The sequence below is a fragment of the Capra hircus genome, chromosome 21 (genome assembly GCF_001704415.2).
Source record: "Capra hircus breed San Clemente chromosome 21, ASM170441v1, whole genome shotgun sequence".
NCBI classification, from domain to species: Eukaryota; Metazoa; Chordata; class Mammalia; order Artiodactyla; family Bovidae; genus Capra; species Capra hircus.
Genome location: NC_030828.1, coordinates 65,220,695 through 65,240,134, shown reverse-complemented (window position 1 = coordinate 65,240,134; position 19,440 = coordinate 65,220,695). Strand labels below are relative to the sequence as shown.

Below are 19,440 nucleotides of genomic sequence, written 5' to 3'. Positions count from 1 at the left end.
CAGACAGGAGGCAGGAGCTTTCCTGGAAATAAAAGATGGAAACGCACTTGTAATCAGGCAACTTCCTGGGCCCTGGGGCGGGTATCAGGGTGGAGGGGCAACCTGGGGCCTTGGGCTCCTCCCACTGCCCTGAGGGGATTGACCCGTGGCCACTTCTCCTGAACACTGAGAGTGGATCCCCAGTCCCACTAACTGCCCCAGGCCTCTTGGGGTCTCACACTTTCTGTCTCCAGGCCTTGCACATGTTCCAGATCACTGGCTCTCTGTCCAAAGCACGAGATGTTCCGAAACCACTGGTTCCGTGGAAACTGCATGCATGAAAAAAGCATACACTGATGGCTGTTGTCCTGTTACAGGTTACAAGCGCCAGGTGGCCAGGAGAGGCCATGGAGGCCCCAGGGAGACTCCTTTTGCGGCAGACACAGGCATATAGAGGCCCGGGCATTGAAGGTGTAGGAGGGAACCATACAGCACGTTTCAAGCTAGGCGAGCTCCGCACGGACCCGCTCTGCTGTGCACACACGAGGCGGGGAAGCTGGACACCCACGGCTGTTGGGGCCTGAGGGGGACCGTTGGAGTGAGCCGCCATGGCAGAGGGGTCTGCATCGTCTCTGCACCCCAAGCCAGGGAAAAGGAAGCCTTAGTAAAGCCCAGACCCATGGCCCCTTCTCCCTCCTTGTGTGTATGGAGCAGCCACCAGCCCCCTTCCTTCTGGACCGGCCTCAGGAAAATATCAGCACCAGGAGGATGATGTCAAATGGAAGCTGACAACAGACAAACAACAGCCCCACCGACCCAGCCAAGACTCGGCAGGAAGGGGCCCTCGGCCCCCGCGTGCTGGGAACCCCTGCACCAGTAACCGCTCATGGCCCTTCTGAGGGCTCCGTTCGCATCTTCCTCTTCTGTGGGGGAGAGGCTGTACGCAGTGGCCATGCCTCAAGCTCAGGGTGGTCTGTTCCATGCACCCAGCGTCCCCCGTGTCTGCACCAGGCATGGGGGGGTGGTAGGGAAGCAGAGGAGGCTGGCAGAGAGACCGTGGGTGAGGGAGCACCAGCTATCCATGTGACGCTGCTCCAAGCATGGTGATGGGTCTCTTTCCAAAAGACCCAGGTTATCCAGTAAGGAAATGAAGGCTCAGAGGGTTTGGGTGGCTTCCCTAAGGTCACACAGCACAGAGCTGGGCTGATGGCTTAGGTGCTGGAGGGTGTGAGGTGCTTGCAACATCAATGGCACTTTTGTTCCTGTCCTTGTGTTCAGGGATGAAGGGTTAGAACCCAGATGGGGAGTGAAGCACCTTTAAGCCATCAACCCCCTGCCCTCCCCACCCCCAGCCTCCTGTCCCTGTCCTGGGGGCTGGAAATGTAATTGTATTCTGGAAAACAAGCTTTCTTCCTGTAACAAAACTTGATTGTCTTCTTGGGTAGGAGTCATCCCAGCCCAGCTTCCTCAGCTGTTTGGCCAAAGGAGGGGCGTATCTGCTGAGCAGTCCTCAGAGAGAGAACTTGCCCCCTGTGACCCTGGGAAGCAAATGAGCGTGGCCGTTAGGGGAACTGGGTATGAGCGAAGTGACCGCCAGCCTCAGAGAAGAGAAGGCTTACCACCAGGAGGCCAGAGTGGGGTCAGCTTCATTAGCGATCAGCAGAGATGAGAGTCCTGTGACTCAATGGCATCAGGGAGACCCACAGGCAGCTGCACAGGGGGTTAGTTGCTTCAGTCTTAGAAAGGACTAGTGAGGACCCATGCTTAGAGAGGACCGGGTCCACTCTAACCCCAGAGCTTGCTTCTAGCCCAGCTCCTCATCCAGAATGCTCACTTTCCGCTACCGCCCATCACTCATCCCTATCTCTGGCAGCAGACATTTCTGCTTCCTGACTCCCTTGGCCTCTTTGCACCCTGTCCAGATTTCCTGACCTTGGCAGGCGCACAGAAAGCCCCCTCTTCCTCAAGCGCATATCTGCGAGTGTGCGCACGTGCACACAGCGGGGTCTGCAATCGTTCACTCACGTCCACACACATTCCTCAGCCCTCTGACAGTCCGCGGTGGGGGTTGCAGGCTCAAAGGACAGAGTACCGTGTCACAAGGCGCCTTGCTGAGGTTTAGGGCCGACAGATCAGGGGTTCCCACTGTACCCAGGACCAGCGCAGCCTGAGTCACAGCACTGACCGCTGGGAAGCATTGCCTAAACCCGTCTGTCTTGTCCTCTGACCCCAAGCTCTTCTACATAAGGTTCATATGAGGGTCCCCAAGCCCAGGGGCTCTCCAATCCATCACTGATTCTCTGACTTCTCCCCAGGGCCAAGCTGTGTGCTGAGTTCTGGTCATGTCCCCCAGCATCTAACTCTATGCCCCTGGCTTGAATTCCTTCTCTGGTCCCTCCTGTCCAAGCCTCCAGCCACCCCTCCCCATCTCCAGGCTCCACGGTCCAGAAGCCAGGACAGGAGGGTCCCTGGGGGGAGTCAGGTCTGAAGGCTGCTGAGAAGTTGACCTCCATGAGAATCAAATTATGACCTCTCAGTTTGGTGATGAGAGGTCAAGATGTCAGTGATCATGGCGAGGGGATAAATAGTGGAGGACACCACCATCCAAGCCACAGAAGTAAAGGGAGGAGCCTTAGGTACCTCATGGGGTCTCAGAAACAGTGTGCAGCGAATCATCTCATGGCTAATATTCATCCACTTGCTCGGATTAATTCATCTAATCCTCGCAACAGCTCCATTTGACAGATAAGAAGACTGAGGCCCACAGAGATGAAGTAGCACCATGGTGTTAAACTGGAATAAGAACTCAGGCGGTTGGGGTGCAGATCCTGGGCCCTAGGGCTCTTGCCACACTGCCTTGAGGAAATGGCTGTGCTCTGCATGCCAGGGAACCAGCAGAACCACTCTGAGGCCCCAGCATCCCTGAGAGGACTAGAGTCCCATGAAGGGCTACAGAAAGGAATGAGGAGAGGCCCAGCTCCCAAGCCACAGAGGCTGGACCCAGACCACAGGCCCTCTCCCCATCCTCTGCCAGGACCAAAGCTTCATGAGCAGTGATGCTCAGCTTCCAGCTGTTCCCTCTAGGAAGCTGCAATTCCCCTAGGTAACTTCTAGAAATTTCCATGGACAGTTCTGGGTTGATGGTGCATTGGGAAAGAAAGAGCAAAGGGGCAGAGAGCAGAGGCAGGGGAGCCTGGAGCAGGAGCAGGGAGGAGGTGAGGCATCCCAGGGAGGAGTGGGCGGTGAGCCCTGCCCTGTCCCACCTCCTGCCAATGCTGAGGCTGGGCTTCCCTGGGTAATGGAGGGGTAGAAATTATGGCTGTGTAGTTTGGTGGTCAAGGGGATGGTAACCCCAGGGCTTGCAGGGCTGGTCATGTGGGGTGATGGCACAAGAAGGGACTCTTGGGACTTTGATGTCACAGTCTGATTCAATTACACCCATTTTACAGATGAGAAGACGGAGGCCGAGTGCAGGCAAGTGACTTGCCAGTGTTAAGTTGGAGCCAGGATCCTGAGAAGCTCTGCATCCAGGTTTGTGCTATCTGTTTGCCCAGACCTTCTCCATGGGCTTGGATGCGGCGCCCAGCTCCTGCCTGGTGCACGGTAGGTAAGGGTGGCGGTGGTGTCACTCTTGGAATGATGGGCCAGCCCCAGGGGAATCATGATGAGGAAGGCAGGGTGGGCTGGGGCCATTGGAGGCCAAATACCCACCCCAAGCATTTCCCCAGGAAGCCAGTCCCTCGGCGCATCTGTCTGGGAACCCTCAGCACCCTTGTGACCTGCTGCTGCCTACCTGGATGTGCTCTGAACGTAATGGGCCCTGTTGCTCAGGGTTCTGTTTGCAGGTGACCTCCGGAGCCGGGGGATGGATGGGGAGTGCCCAGGACCTGGGTGCTGTGGCCAGTAGTAACAGGGTCCTGGACCATCTGGAGCGGGTGGTCTCCAGGTCCGGGTGAGTCAGGCCGCAGGCTTGCTATGACTTCAGGATCCCTGGGGACCCTAACCAGCCATGGGTCAGCATGAGGGAGCCCCTCACTCTAATGAGAACCTGATCCGGTCAGCACTTCGTATATCCTCGAAACCTGTTTCCCTCTCACCCCATCTGCAGGACAGATGCCCATTTTGTAGATGAGGAAACTGAGGCTCAGTGACAGTAAGTGCCAAAGGCTGAACTTGAACCTAAGACCTCATCTGGGGCCCACGCCCACCAGACCCCACTCTACCGGGTTTTCTGTCTGAAAGAACAGCACCCCTACAGCATCCCCTGGGCTTCCCTGCTGGTTCAGTTGGTAAAAGAATCCGCCTGCAGTGCAGGAGATCACTTCCAGCAGAAGAGACACAGGTTCAATCCCTGGGTTGGGAAGATCCCCTGGAGAAGGAAATGGCAACCCACTCCAGTATTCTTGCCTGGAGGATTCCATGGACAGAGGAGCCTGGTAGGCTACAGTCCAAGGAGTCAGTCGAACACGACTTTAGCGACTAAACCACAGCACCCCTTGCCAGGTGTATACACCCATTTCCCCTTGAGAAGGCAACTTATACCTGTTTCCCAAAGTCACAGTCACTTTCAAGAGTGGAAAAGAAAAAAAAAAGAGTGGAAATATTTTTCCAAAGGTAGAGTTTGCCCCCATCAAGGGACTCTGGAGAAGCGGAAGATTCCCAGGGAAAGGGGCTGGAGGTTTGAGGGTCTACCCCATGGCTGTGCTCATCAAAGGTCTAAGCTGGGGGAGGGGGTCACTGACACTAGTCAGAGCAACCTCTCTGGACCTGTTTCCTCTCTGTCAGATGGGGGACTGTCCATCTGGAGGTCTGTGGGGGGCTGGAGACAGGGCCCTCCACCCAAAACCCTGGCAAGAGGGTGGCTGCCTGCCTCTCCTTTGCTGCAGAGCTGGGAAGAAAACCAAGCTGCCCCCCTCGCCCCCATGGTCCCCCCAGCCCAGACTGAGGTGGTGGGCAGAGCGCAGGCGAGAGGCTCTGGGGAAAACAGCATGAGTCACCCGCCGGCCGGAGCGTGTCCTTCCCGGCTGAGAACCGGCGGTGGCAGGTTTCATAGGTAATTATGTAATTGATGAGGCTCCCGCTCGCGGCTGCTTCTGAGTCAGCCCGGCTGTGTCGTGACCAGGCGGAGGCTGGCAGAGCGAGGCGTGGGCACCGGCTCTGCCCCTGGGCCCTGGCCTCTCTGCTCGCGGGGGCTGGCAGTGGGGCCTGGGCGGGGCGGGGGGTAGCGCGTGCTGTCTCAGACCTGCAGTGTGTCCTTCTATGGCCCTGGTTCACGTCAGGACGTGAGCTCACATGCATGGCAGCGGACTGCAGGAAGATGCTCTGTGGTCAGGGTGGGGGTGGGGGGCAGCTCTAGGGGAAAAAGCCTTCCCAGAGGCAGAGGGTCTTTGTTTTGAAACCCTCCACTTAACAAACGCTGTCTCCGAACATACAGACACACACATGTGCATTTAAGATTTTGATAATGTATTTATTACTTAAATGGTCTGCATTTGAAGAGTATCTAAAGAGGAAGAACAGGAATTCTTACATCCTCTAGCCAGCATTTTCACCTTCCAGAAGCCCCGCTATCTGGTGGGCAGGGCATGGTCACTGGCTTTGAGTTTGTCTCCCCTGGGCCCACATGGTCCTCCCCAGGGTCCATGTGAAGGCCAGGCCATCTTCGGCAGGACTGGCCCCCTGGAGATCGGTCTCGGTCCTTCAAATAGTGGTGGGGTGGGGGGTGCAGGGGCCTCCCCCAGCTTCCTGAATGCGGCAGGCAGGGTGCTATGCGTCGGTCTGCTGGGGCGTGGGTGCCCTCCGCCTGGTTCATCAGCGGGGACCATGGCGTAGCCCTGTGAAGCAGGAGGCAGAGGAAAGGGCTGAGACTCCAAGATGGGGTCAGAGAAAGCAAGTGGGACCCAGCGCCCCCACCACCAGCCCAGTGTCGTACTGGGGTCCCGGACAGTGCCCAAGACTCCCGGATCACTGGGCCCAGCTGGCACAGGGATCTGCCCCCTACCCCACTCCCGACTCTGCTTCCCTTCCTGGGAACCCACTGCCCTGGACAGAAAGCAAAGGGGGACACCGGGCCCGAGGGCCCTGGGGGTGTCAGACCAGCCTCCCCTTCCTTCTTTCCATCGCTTCTTCTCCCAACCAGGCCCCCTCCCCACTCAAGCCCTTCTTCGATTTTTCCTGGCTGAAACCTGCCACAGACACCACCACACCCGTAAAGAGATAAATAAATAAAAGAAAAACAACGTCAACTGTGAAAGGCAGTCCAGAGCTGAATGTTTTCCGGCCTGAGTTAATTACACTTTAAATTGGCATGTTTACTGATGGGGGATTTCAAGTTAGCAGAGACACCCCCTCCCCAACTGTTTGTACAGTAAAGCTCCACAGGCTGGCGGGCTCCCCCAGGCCTTGGCAGGCCCTACCGCTCCCCTGCCAAAGAGAGAGCGTAACAGAAACATCTACTATTTTTGAGTGTTAGAGAAAACGAAGATATCGCAGATGGTGGAAAGCAGTATCCTGGCCACTTTTCCTACACCCCAGACTCTGCTGCACCTTCTCGGTGGCGTCCTGCCCCAGGGAGACCAGGGAGACCGGGGACCCCGGGCTGGGGGCTCGGGGCACCCAAGTCAGGGCTCAGCCTGCTCAGGGCCCCGCACGCTCACTGCAGCCTTGCCCTGGGGGGCTTCCCTCCCTTTTCCACAGCCAGAGGGCATGGGGTTGGCCTCTACTTGGAGCAAGGCTGCGTGAACCGGGGCGGGGCATTCCAGGGAGGACTTGGGTGGCTCCATTCCTTTCAGTCACTCAACAAACACTGTTTGAAGCCCAGAGGAGCTACTCTGGGTAAGGTGGTCCTGACTCTCCTAACAGTGTGGGCTCCCTGAACCCTGTGTGTCCTGGGCAGACCCCACCTCTGTTCCAGGCCCAAACGGAAGTCCACTAGTGCTTCTGATGGGCACTTACCAGACTCAGAGAACGCCTCCAGGGTCAGGTCAGGCTCCCCAGCTCACAGTCAGACTTCTCTAGGCAGAAGTCCTCCTTATGGCCACCTCTGGCTCTGCCCTTGGCTCCTGGTTGGGGTCTACCCAAGGCTCAGCCCATGGGATGTCTACACACCAGGCACTTGCTGGGTGTCAGGTCCAGAGCGCCTGCAAAGGGCAGACATGGCCAACAGCATCATATGGTGCCTTCCCCGGGGCTGAGTTCCCAACCAGGCACAGGAACCCCACAGCGACCACACCAGACACAGCCCCTCTCCCATGGAGCTTGCAGGCTTTGCAAGGAGACACCTGTTGCTCAAAGACTCAGAAGACTGACATCAGACTGCAGATTGAGGTTCTGTATGGATCAGGCTTGGTGGATCTGGGAGGGCTTCCTGTAGGAAGTGGCATTGGAGCAGGGCCCAGGGGACTCATACTGGGCTAAATGAAAACAATACTGTAGCACTAAGGGCATGAGGTGGGCATTGAGATGCCTGCCTGCCCCCCTAGCCCAGCCTGCACTTCCTCAGGGTCCTTCCCCACCCCAGCCTGGCACTCATTCCGTCAGGCGGGGGGCAGCCTGGCCGTGCACTGTGGGCTCCTCTCCACTGCCATCAGGATAATGTGAAAATGATGAAAGAGGCTCCATCACACCCTTGCTTCTTGGCCCTTGAGCCCGTCCTCGCTGTGACAAATGGCCCCTCGGCCTCTGCAGGGTCTTTTCAGAGGCCTCGACTACAGAGCCTTGGCGGCTCTCGGTGGAGATTTATGTACATCTTCCCTAGGTTCTTCTCAGTTTCTCTGCTTCTTTATTCCCTCAAAGAGCACGCTTTTATTTATTCATTCCACAAACGTCCTTCCCACGCCTCCTGTGTGCTTCCTCCTGGTAATAAAGACCTGATTCAGTACACTCCCTGGTTGACTACCTACTTTGCACTGTTGTCTGAGACCAGCTTCAGTTCAGCTATTCACTGACCAGCAACCATGAGCTGAGCTGACACTGCAGAGTGAGGGCCCTGGCTTCTAGAAGCTCTGTGGCAAGGCAGCAACGTCACCCCCCACCACAACCCCTTGAGAACCAAGGTACTGAGTCCCAGCTGGGATTCCCTCTCACAGCCTTGGGGTGCTGGGTCACCCCCTGTCATCCCCCTGTCAATAAGAGGGAAACTGCTTATTTGCCAGAGATGGGTCTTGATCCCAAAGTCTGAGACCACCTCGGGAAAAACACCCACGACAAAGCACTCTGTCCCCTTGGACCTCAGTTTTCTTATCTGTATGAGGATGTAAGTGGAGGGATAGAGGAGAAGGGGAATAAACTTAGGGGTCCTACTCAGCCCTGGGATTTGGGGTTGGGGGCTTTGCATCCACAAAGGCCCATGATTATGAGGACTGAGACCTCTCTGGGTCCCCAGGGCTGCACCAGGCGCTGACCTTGGTGACTTGGGGTGCAAGTGAGGGTGGGGGAGAGCACAGGCGAGGGGGAGCCGAGCCCACCCGGCAGAGCCCTGCGGCTGGTCTGAGTGCTCATTCTGACTAGATCTGTACTCACCTGGGGCCAAACAGAGCCATCCAATGCGCTCAAAGCTGCTCCGCATGGGCCCTGGGTATTCAGATCCCCACCGTGCCCTGGGTCTTCCGATGGGGCGAGTGGCCCACCCTCTGGGCCAGGAGTGGTAGGGACACCCAACTGCAAACACCCCATTCCGGGAGGAACGGCACTAAATGCAGGTACCATGTGGGTGCAGGGGACAACCGTGAAAAGCATGGCAAGCTGAATGTTGGGAAAAGTGAGCCTACGTCATCGCGCAAAAAGCATCTGTGGCCGCGGGGGCCCTTGACCACACGGGCACCAGAAAGCGGTGAGTGGCCCTGAGTTTGGACCCACAGCTGGTTCACTGACACAGTGCCTGTGCGGTGGCCCCAAGTCACTGACCCGCTGGCTCCGGGGTCCACTGTGCCTTTCCTCCTGGCCTTTGCGCGGACAGACATTTTCATTCGGTTTGTCAGATGAAAACAGGCCCTTTGTTTATTTTCTCGTCTCCTCAAACAGTAGATAAACCAGTAATTTGGCTTTTAATGGAACTCTGCACCGAGTAGCACAGGGTCACCGTCTTTGGGTCCAGAGTGAGGGTGGAAGCTGCACGCTGCCCAGTGCCTGGTACCCTGGGCTGACGTTTTGTCTCACGCATAGTTCTCGAGTGGCGGCAATGTACCCAACGCTTCTCCGCGCGGCGGCCTGGGCGATGAGGGGGCTCAGGCGGCCGTGCTCATTACCGCTGTGTTGCGGTGTGGAGATGGTTACATTGGAGCTATTAAATAAAGGCTAATGTTGCCTCCCATCCACCTGCATACATTTAATGTATTCCAAAGATGTGTGGATGCATTAACAACAATTTTCATCGCCAAATGTCCTCATTCTCTCAGTTCCATGCATAAAATATTAGCCCCAACACTACGCTCCAGCCTGTTGCAGATGTAGTTCCCATAACACCCGGCTCTGGGTGCTGGAGAGTTGGCCAGAAAGTGGGGAGGGGGCTCAATTGGGGTGTGTGGGGTTATACTGGGGCTTTTCACTCCTTTTGGGGCCCTGAAGGCACTAGAAAGTGGAAAGAAGGGCCCAGAGGCCCAGACCCAACACCAAACCTCTGACTCTCAAATGACATCCTACAAGGGGCAGAAAAACACGGAAGATCAAACGGCTTTTAACAAATGTGAAGAAATTCTAAAAACCGATTACCATATTCATATGCTTATCACCACATCTTCCTGAGTGCCTTGGCACTTTGCTAGAGATTCACTTGATAAGGTCCCAGCCCTCAGGGAGTTGGTCAGTCAATCAACACTCACCTTTCTTCTACTCTGGTCCTGGCCTGGATCCCAGGACTAGGGGCCCAGCAGGGAACGTGGCAGAAAAAATCTCCTGCCCTGAGAAATTTTACAATCTAAGGGGGAGAGAGAAAGAAAATATTAACATCCATCTAGTTTAACTTCATGTAATTTCAGATAAGCTACGAAGACAGTGTTAACAGGATGATGAAAGAGGTGGCTAGGAAGAGGTAGGGGCTAGACTGGGTGATCAGAGACAGCTTTGCCAAGCAAGCAGCATTTCATCACCTCTGGAATCCCAAACCCCTGCTCTAGAAAGGGCGCAACAATTGGTGGGGGAAGGGGGAAGCAAGAGACTCTGCTGAGGGTCCCCAAAAAGGAGCATGAAGGGCATGTTTAGGACTCAACTCGATCAGAAAGATGGATGGACCTAAAAGGGGGATAAACCGTAAAGTGTGGCAGGCAGAGAAGGAGGTGGGCCAGTCTGGGGGCCCTGAGACACTAGTTACTGTTTTGGAGCCCAGCATGTGGGCAGGGGGGCTGCCAAAGAGGGGCTCTGGGCAGGACAAAGAGAGCCAGACTGCACTCTGGAAGGGTCTCCCTGACAAAAGGAGGAGTAGGGAGCCTGGAAGGAGACCCAGGTGGGGGCGGTCTGTGCATTGGTCCAGGCCAGAAAGGGTGGTCCCTCCTGCAGGGCTGTGGCTGGAGGCCTGGAAAGAGAGCGTGAGGACCCCACGAGAAGGAGGGATGTCTGCAGGACTTAGAGGCCTGACACTCCATTGGCGTGGTTCCTGCTGGTCTTCCTGGAGCTGGGGCAACCCCTCTGTGCCCTGGGCACAGAGAGGCCATGGGCCAGAAGAGGAACCAATGGGGGAAAAGCATGCCCAGAGAGGAGATGCCAGAGGTTAAGGATGTTGCTTCATGGGGATGGGAATGATGCCCACGTCAGGAGGGGCTTCCGGTAGCTCAGGAGGGAAATAACAAATACCAAACAGCCTTGCCCTGGACCCTTCCCATGCCCTGGGTGATCCTGCCTGCGGGGTCTGTGCAGGGTCGGGGTGGGGGTGGGGGGGTCCCCATGTGAAGGAAGAATCAGCAGGTAAGCCTAGCCCAGCACCTTGGCAGTGCAGCAGTCAGGGACCGTGGGAGCCAGGTGGGGGGTCCGCTCCGCGCTGCTCTCAGGAGCCCTCCAGAATGGATGCAGCTGGAAAACGAACAAGCCAGTGGCTTGTCCTACATCAAGTCCCCAGGTCAACCTGTATGGAGGCTTCGGAATCAGCACCGGAGGTGTCCAAGGTGGGATTCGATATCGGAAAGAGGTTGACTGTATAATATTCATCGTTTAGAAAAGTGAACACCTCACAGGCAACCTATTTCAGGTACCACTGAACAGGGTTGACTGCAGACAGAGGCTGCTTCCCTAGACGTCCCCCGCCCTGACTTCACAGGCCCGCCCACAACCCCGCCCTGACCTGGCAGTCCCATCTAGGGCCCCGCCCATGGATGAGTCAGCACGTGCTTGGTCCTCAAGGACACCGGACACCGGCGAGCGTGCAGGAGGCATGCAAGGTGGGATTTGATACCGAAGAGAGGCCGACCGTGTATTGTGCGACATGAAGAATGCGAACGGGCCACGGGCAACCTCTCCTCAAGCATCAAGTGCAGCAGCACGCATGGCAGGCAGACGGGCCGGCCCTGAGGCTCTCCTCCAAGGGGGTCGCCCCTCTGCGTCTCAGGGCACTGGGACGCGAGGGGAAGCAGCCGGGACACATGCTCAGGCGCAGGCCATACACAGGGTCCATCCTAGGCGGGGGGCCTTACGGAGTGACAGGTGCAGGCCAGTTGGGGCGACCCCTGCAGGGACCCCCGTGTGATTCAGTGGCGCTGGGCTTGGACAAGAGACTGAAGCCGAGCCGTTCATCACACACCAAACAAATGCTTCATGATCAGCCTCCTGGGGCAAGCCCCACCTCCTCCCAAAGTCAGCCTGCCCTCCAGGAAGCTCTTGCAGGATGAATGTGGAGCCCATGCATTCACATACCCTGGATGGGGTGGGCTTCAGGCCTGGCCCTGCACACGAGGGGTGGGTGGTACTGAAAACAGGCCATCTGTGTTATATTCGTCATTAATAAAGCGAACTCATCACAGACAACCTCTCCTCAAGTACCCAAAGTGGCGCCTACTCCACAGACCGCAGGTGTGCACCAAGGATGCTGGCCTCCCAGGAGCCGTCCTGAGGGTGGATCAGACGCCACAGGTGAGAGGAGGCAGGGGACAGACACAGCCAGGCACCGCCCCCCTCCCCTTAAGAACCTGGCCTCCATCTGGGCACCCTGCCCGGTGGGCAGTGACACGGGAAGCCCCCACCCCGTTCTCACCCCGACAAGGGCTTCGTCAACAAGCGCTCCTCCAAGGTGAGATTTGATACTGAGAAAAGATCAACCATGTATTATTCGAAGTCAATAAAGCGAATATAACACGGTCGATCTCCCTTCAGGTACCAGGAGAGATGCTGAGCTGAGGAGCCAGTGAATTGCCCTGGCCCGCGGGCCCTGCAGGCTGCAGTGGGTACGGACAGCTAGTGGACCAGGTGAAGTACATTAGAAACAATTACTTTCCAACTGGTCGACCATCCGTCCTGTACCCGAGTGGTTGCTGGTACTGACGTTCTTCCCTGAGGTGCCACGGCCTCCCAGATGGCCTCTCTGATGGATTTTGATACCGAAAAGGGGTTCACCGAGCAACATTCGTCGTCCAGATGCAAAGTTGCTCGGGTAACCTCTCCCCGCGTACCATGGAGAGGCTCGGACGCTTGGACTAAGGCGGATGCTTCAAGGTGGCTGAGCTTCCAGAAGACCCTCCCCACTCCAGGGCAGCTTGAATGCTTAAGACATCACCCTCGGCGGGAACCCTCCCGTGTCTAAGGCCAACCCTCCCAATGCCTCCCTGGAAGGTAAGCAAGAGACCCAGGTGGGGATCTTATCCTGCAGAGAGGTGCCCACGCTTGGGCATGGGGATCCAGTGACTGCCCATGGGCATCCATGGATATCTGAGAATGCTTCTTTCCCCCAGCCATCCCATCCTTGGGCGGTCTGCAGGTAGAACGGACCCTGACCAGAGTTAACAGAGATGAAACCCTGTGGGGCCAACTCTCCAGCCCCAGAACCCAGAGAGGGTGACTCCGGGCACCGCCCCCCATCCCCGGCACAGGGGCTCCCCTTGGAAGACGTTGCCTTTGGAAGGAGCTCAGTGAGGTGCTGTGCGTGTGCCTGACCCTGACACCCACAGCTCCACTCTCCGAGCTCCCACCAACACTGCCTCTGGCCCACGCGGAGGGGGTGGGGGGTGCCACCCCAGCATCCTTCAGTGGGTGATTTAAAATGGAGAAACTGGTTGACCCTTTGATTAGCTTCATACACAAATCACATGAAACACCAAACGCAAAGGGGAGAAAGAAAGAGTACGGAGACAAGCAAACGAACCGCAGACAACTGCTCTTCAGGACAAGGCAAGGCAACTCTGTCATTAGAACCCCAGCCTTTCTCAGAGTTGAATAGGCTTGGACCCCGCCCCCCAGTGACGGGCTGGCCCCTGAGGGTTGGGGAGCAGACGACGTATGCCACAAGCAGAGGCCGGATTCTGTGCCCACCACCCATTTTTCGAACTTTGGAGTGGGACCGACAGCAGAATCCTTTCCCTGACGTTGGCCCAAGATCAGAAAACCCCGTGGGTCTTGCTACAGTTGGAGCAAGAGACCAGCCACCCAAGGTCTGTCCTAAAGAGAGAAAACATATTACAGGCAGGTGCCCTTCAGGAGTCACGGATACTGACCTGCACTTCTGAGACTTTCCCAGGGCTGGCACTGCCTCTCGGAAGGGCTCATGGGGACCGTCTGGACATTGATGGCTAGCGGGCCAGATGACATACATCATCAGTACCTCCAGGGCATGTCCTGGGGCCGCACCCCTGCACCTACCCGGGAGAGGGCTCCGGCTGCTGGCCACCTCTTGTGGGTAGCATAGCTTCTGCAAATACTCCGAGCTGGGAGTTGTCCTGGAAAGAGACCCACCATGCCCGGTTGGTCATCTGGGAGGCCTGCCCGCAAAGGACAATCTTTTTTTTTCATGTCCCAGGCAATGGTTTTGACCCCAGAAGCATCAACTCCAGAACCACCTCCCAAATAAGGCTCAGCCTTCGTGACCATGTGGCAGTCAGCACCAGTGTGGAGCGTGTCTGTGGGGCCAGCATGGAGCCCTGAAAGGTGCCAACACCGGGCCCCTAGGGAGCACCACACCCGGGGACGTCATGGCCTTCCTCTGTGTTCACTAGTACTGGGTACAGTGGTCCTGAAGGACCAGACCCCACTGACCAAGGAACCTCTCACTTCCAGAGTCAGCCTGTCACTCAGAGCCCCACGAGGGGGTGGAAGGAAAGCACAAGGGAGCAGGCCAGGTGATATGTGTCCCCAAGATGGCACCTACTCCGGTGACAACACACACCCACTTTACCAGCATGTCACCCCCAGGTCAGCACGTCACTCTGGAAAGCTTTCTGGGCAGATGTGAGAAAGAAAGGTGCATAAAGGATGCAGAGATTTGACCCCATCTTCCTACTGACCCCATTGATTCCCATCCAAACACATGTGAATTTAACCATCTTAATGAGAATTATACCAACATTGATTTCCATAAAAACTTGTTTTTCAGACTGAATTCCATTAAACTAATCCAATTCCCAGTTTAGCTTTCCTGGCTTCGCTGTTGAACTGTTTTCATTTCTTTTATTTCCCTTGTTACGTTCTCCAAATCATTTTCATTAGGATCAATTCTTTTCCATTTAAAAATTTGAATGAAGATTTGATTTCCTCTACTTGCTTCTGCCTACATCAAATCTCCCTGTCCAGAGCGGCTGCCACTGTCAATTTCACTGTGTGGCCGCCATGTCTACAATGTTCTATTTCCCCAGGTCAAATGTTGCAGCTGACACGCTGTCAGGAAAATTGGATTCTGCCAATTTGTAGTCTGTTGAACACGCTCTGCTTTGCTGTGTGCCATTTTGGCTGTTTTTAATTTTATTTTGTGTTGATTATTTTTATTACTCTTGTTTAATGCAAATGGGATGAAACGTTGATAGCCTCTATTCATTTCATAACCCAGGAGAAAATTGAGAACAGTGTTGGGGAGATGGAAAGAGGAGAGGGAGAAACAGAGAGAGGATGAGGAGCTATGGCCTCTAAAATTTCCTAGGACAAACTCTGTGCCTAGTCGCAAGGTCAGAGTGCCTTCAGAGAGGCAGAAGGTCTTTGGGGTCAGCGGTAAGATGTAAAGGTGATTACAGAGGGTCTGAGGTAAGAACTGAAGCAGATTCAGCACTGACACCCTCCTTCGGGGGCCTGAGTGACTCACATCACCAGTCAAGCTGGTGTTCTCTGATTAGTATCCATCCTCATCCACTGGACAGGTGTGGACACCCACAGCCACACTGTCTGTTCTTGATCAAGGAAGGGAGAGGTGTAGACCCTGAGCTCACCACTGGGTCCCAGAAGCCATCCCAAGCAGGATTTGATACTCAAACAAAAGTTGCCTTTGTGTGATTCAACATAAATAAAGCGAATTCACCAAGGGCAACCTCTGCTCAAGGATCAAACGTCAGCAGGGCCTGAGCACCAAGATACCTCTTCAGGAGAGGTGGCACTGTCTCCAGGGTCCAGCTGCGCATGTCCACCTGGGCGGGCGTCTAGCGGGATGCTGATCTCAACTATCCTATCTCTGGGGGCTGGCCCTACATCCAGGGGACCCCTAGCATGTGATCGAAACATACTTGTTTTTGCTTTCTTCCCATATGGGAGAGTATCACACACCAGCTCTAATGGCACTAGGGGGAGGGATGGGCCCCTGAGCTGGCTTAGGCCAGACCTGAGTGGAGGATGAGGTCGCGAGCTCACAGGTCACAAGCTTGGCCCAGGCTTGGGGCAGCACGTGGTCCCTTACCCTGGAGAGGCGCAGACAGCAAGGTCCTCCCAAGGCCAGCATCTCCTCCGAGGGGTCCCTGAGCTGCAACTGAACAGAGAAGGGAGCAGCTGTTTCACATTCTCCGTAAGTGTTGTAACCACGGCAGGGTCCACCTAGCGCCAAGCTCGCAGGATCCCTGACCTGAAGACCAGAGGCTTTTCTTCAAGGTGGGCAGGACTGCAGCGCAAGGAGGCCTTGTCACCAGGAAGACGCGGACTCACCACTGTCCTTCTTCCACTCTTCTGCCCAGGAGGCCTCCAGGAGGGCATTTCATGGAGAAAATATGTCACCTGCCATTAATTCACTCACCCAGCACCACCTTCACTGTGTGTAGCTGGGGACACAGCAGCAGGCTAAACAAAGACTCTGCCTCCAGGAAGCTCACAGTCTAGTGGGTGAGGGGATAAGAAAGGAAGATCTAAGTGGAATAACAATATCATAATGTCAGTGGTCATCATAAGAACCAGTGCTTTTTCAGCTTAACTATGTGCCAGACACTGTCTACACCCTTTGCACATGATCGAGTTTTTATACCTGCCCTATGAGTGGGCATTAACCCCATTTTACAGATGAATAAACTGAGGCACAGAGCAATGACACATCAAGTAACCTCCAGATCACATAGCTAGCAAACATAAGGTGTTAATAAACGCGTTACTGATTCTTATTTCGCACGAGGAATACATGAATCAAGCCATGGAAACGTATCTTCAGATTCCGTTGATTCTCCCTGTGGAGGAAACCCATCCAGCCCCCACAAACACACCACCATCTCCCCATTGCTGGCTTTGATTCCCAGAGGTCACCCTGAGGATAAGCATACGTTGGGGGTAGTAACACACTGCCTAAATGAAGTATGCACCTCCTACTCATTCAGCCTCTTGGGATAATGCAGAAGGCCCTTCCCCTACAGGGTGTGTCAGATCCAAGGTGACCTCATACCTAAAAAGAGGCTTACCAAAGATGTTTTATTCACCAGTGAGTCTTCAAGGAAGGGAGGAAAACCAAGGTCTCACCTAGAAAGTCAGTATCATTCCTGGGAATTCTGGGCAGAGTGGCATGGGTCACACATCATCATGGGTAAATGGTTGGCTTCCTTACCCTGGAGAGGCATTTGCTGAAACTTCCCCTTGTGATGTCTTCCCAAGAAGAATTTAGTACTGAAAGGAGATTGGCCATGTAATACTCATCATAAATAAAATGAACACACCATGGACAACCTCCATTCGAGTACCCGACTCGGATGCTGGCTTCTGACGTGTCCCGGATATCGGGCCTGAGGACGGATGGGATACCAACAGTGAAGATGCTGGCAACACACTGTCAAGGAAATAGGCGTGGACTCTACTGCCCCTTCCCTGGAATTAGCACCCCTTCTGGGAAGCCATTCAGGAAGGACACACTGCAACCAAGAGGAGCAAGGCATCATGTTGTACAGAAAGAGAGCGGCACGGGGACGACTTCCTGTCAGACAGGAAGTGGATCTACAATGAAGGCACTGCTTCTCTGGGGAAGCTGGCATTGTGGACCAGCAGTACCCCTAGAGGTGGATGACACACGGAAGTGCGTGAACACAGGTGACACATATGTGGGGCGACATGCACACGCTCAGCTCAACCATCCATCCAGGCGTGCGGACATTGACTCTAGTTTCCGGGTGCTTCAAGGCCAGATTTGATACCTAAAAAAAGGTCAACCATGTATGATTCGTCAAAGAATAAAGCGAATGCACCATGGAAGACCTCTCTTCAAGTACCACCAAGTATCTCTGGTAAGCAAAGCCCCACTTCTTGCTTCATGTTGGCGCCACTTCCGGGCATCTTCCTGTGGACAGTCTCACACACACACACAGGATGAGGACCAGGACGCACAGCATCAGGAGACCGCAGGCGCTGCCATCCAGCTGCGATCAACACTCCCTGCACTTACCCTGGAGAGGAGCTGACTCGAAGGTCCTGCGCCCTGAAGGGGGGCTCCGCCCCCAGGAAGCCCTCCAAGGCGGGATTTGGTACTGAAAAGTAGGTGAACCGTGTATGATTCGTCACAAGTAAAGCGAAGGCTACACGGATAACCTATCTTCAAGTCCCGCAGATTAGCACTGACCAGGTGCCAGGGCCTCATCTTCAAAGCTGGCCTCCTCCGGAAAGTCCTAAGGACAGAGGGAATACTGGGTGTTAACAAACTGGAAGAAAGGGTCATGAGTGAAACATACCCCCGAGTTCATTCAACTGTCCCATCCTAGACCCTGAAGTAGCCCAGACATCAACACCTTTGCCTGTTTGACAGGATATCTAAGAAGCACTTTCAAGGGTATTGCATGGTGGAGAGGTCAAGGGATAAGAATTCGTTATCTATCATGGCAGGGAACACAGCCTCATTTCATATTTGCATCCAAGCTGACAGCAGTGGTCCTTTTCTCACTTACACCTCGTGTCCAGGAAGCCCTCCAAAGCTGGAGTTCATTCCAAAGAAGTTGAGTTTACAATACTGCTCATAAAGAAACGGACAGCATCAGACACAAACTTTCTTATATCCCAAGATATACTGCACTGACCTCAGAGTTGTGACCTCATCTCTAAAGGTGGGTTACATCCAAGAAGTCTCCCTAAGGATAAAATGCATATTTAGGGTTACTAGACCAGCAGAAATATGATGAAAAAAAAATCCTCCATTGTTAAAATAAATTCACATACCTAGCAAACGGTACTGACTCCATGTACATCCCAGAAGGTGGCACTATAATGAGGCATCCTGCCAAGGTGGAAGAGGATACTGAGAAGGAGGAATCTGGGTGTAATTCATGTTAAACAGACAAATGCAGAGTGCCAATGACAATAATGAGTCTTCCAAATAAAAGTGGCAGCATGGGGCCAGATCATAGGTTTTTCCCTTCTCCAGCCGCCAATGAAATAATAAATGGCCATTTAACCTAAGACAAGACCAACACACAGAACAGAAAAGTGCTTATACCAGAAGAAGACATCCTTGAAATGAAAAAGTAGCTAACTTGACTCATTAAGAAGGGATATGATTCAGAAAAACTGATGAAGAAAGATAGTGACTGAGTCAGACCCTGCAAAAGACCTAACAGAGAACCCTCTCCTCCACACGCAGAAAGAAACGATGGATAAAATGAAATTGAGGCCAAAACCAAGTGATACATGCACAGCTGTAAAGAATAAGAGGGAAGCCGGCCGTCAATGGTGAGAGAAATCTGGGCCAAGGGATCTGAAGGAGGCTGAGAGGCTTAGGGGTCTTTAGTCTTAATGTCCAAGCAGGGACAGGACACGTGACATAGGGATGGAAAGAGGCGGAGGCCTGGGATGGGAAGGAGAGTCGGAAAATGCTGTCCTGGCCTAGAGAGATGATAACAGAGGGTATTTCCATGCAAGCTCTGGGTAGAATGTGCTCCCCTGTGAGAATCCAAGCTCCTGGACCAAGATGTGGTGAGGATTTATACCAGACATTAAGGCGTGGGACTCCTTAAGCCAACAGATGAGTCCTGACTGTTGAAAGCCTGATGGCATACAAAGCCAAACGCAGAACCATCGTGTTGTGAAGGGAGTAACACAACACACAAATGTTAATCCCCCTGATGATAACCTCACAGAAAAGTTACAAAACCCGGGACGGAAAGCATTATTATGAGTCAA

At 54.5% G+C, this 19,440-nt stretch overlaps 10 non-coding genes across 10 annotated transcripts; all 10 read right to left on the bottom strand.

Moving 5' to 3' along the window:
* MIR656 (microRNA 656) lies at positions 11,077 to 11,155 on the bottom strand. The gene has a single exon (NR_129787.1). It is a non-coding gene; the product is annotated as a microRNA 656 (primary transcript).
* MIR323B (microRNA 323b) lies at positions 11,340 to 11,449 on the bottom strand. The gene has a single exon (NR_129699.1). It is a non-coding gene; the product is annotated as a microRNA 323b (primary transcript).
* Positions 11,852 to 11,976, bottom strand: MIR410 (microRNA 410). Its single transcript, NR_129743.1, has one exon. It is a non-coding gene; the product is annotated as a microRNA 410 (primary transcript).
* On the bottom strand, positions 12,184 to 12,290 carry MIR369 (microRNA 369). Its single transcript, NR_129724.1, has one exon. It is a non-coding gene; the product is annotated as a microRNA 369 (primary transcript).
* On the bottom strand, positions 12,331 to 12,452 carry MIR412 (microRNA 412). The gene has a single exon (NR_129746.1). It is a non-coding gene; the product is annotated as a microRNA 412 (primary transcript).
* Positions 12,466 to 12,579, bottom strand: MIR409 (microRNA 409). Its single transcript, NR_129742.1, has one exon. It is a non-coding gene; the product is annotated as a microRNA 409 (primary transcript).
* Positions 15,325 to 15,455, bottom strand: MIR377 (microRNA 377). Its single transcript, NR_129732.1, is given in 1 exon segment — positions 15,325 to 15,455. It is a non-coding gene; the product is annotated as a microRNA 377 (primary transcript).
* MIR496 (microRNA 496) lies at positions 16,930 to 17,050 on the bottom strand. The gene has a single exon (NR_129770.1). It is a non-coding gene; the product is annotated as a microRNA 496 (primary transcript).
* On the bottom strand, positions 17,449 to 17,557 carry MIR154B (microRNA 154b). Its single transcript, NR_129603.1, has one exon. It is a non-coding gene; the product is annotated as a microRNA 154b (primary transcript).
* Positions 17,781 to 17,885, bottom strand: MIR154A (microRNA 154a). Its single transcript, NR_129602.1, has one exon. It is a non-coding gene; the product is annotated as a microRNA 154a (primary transcript).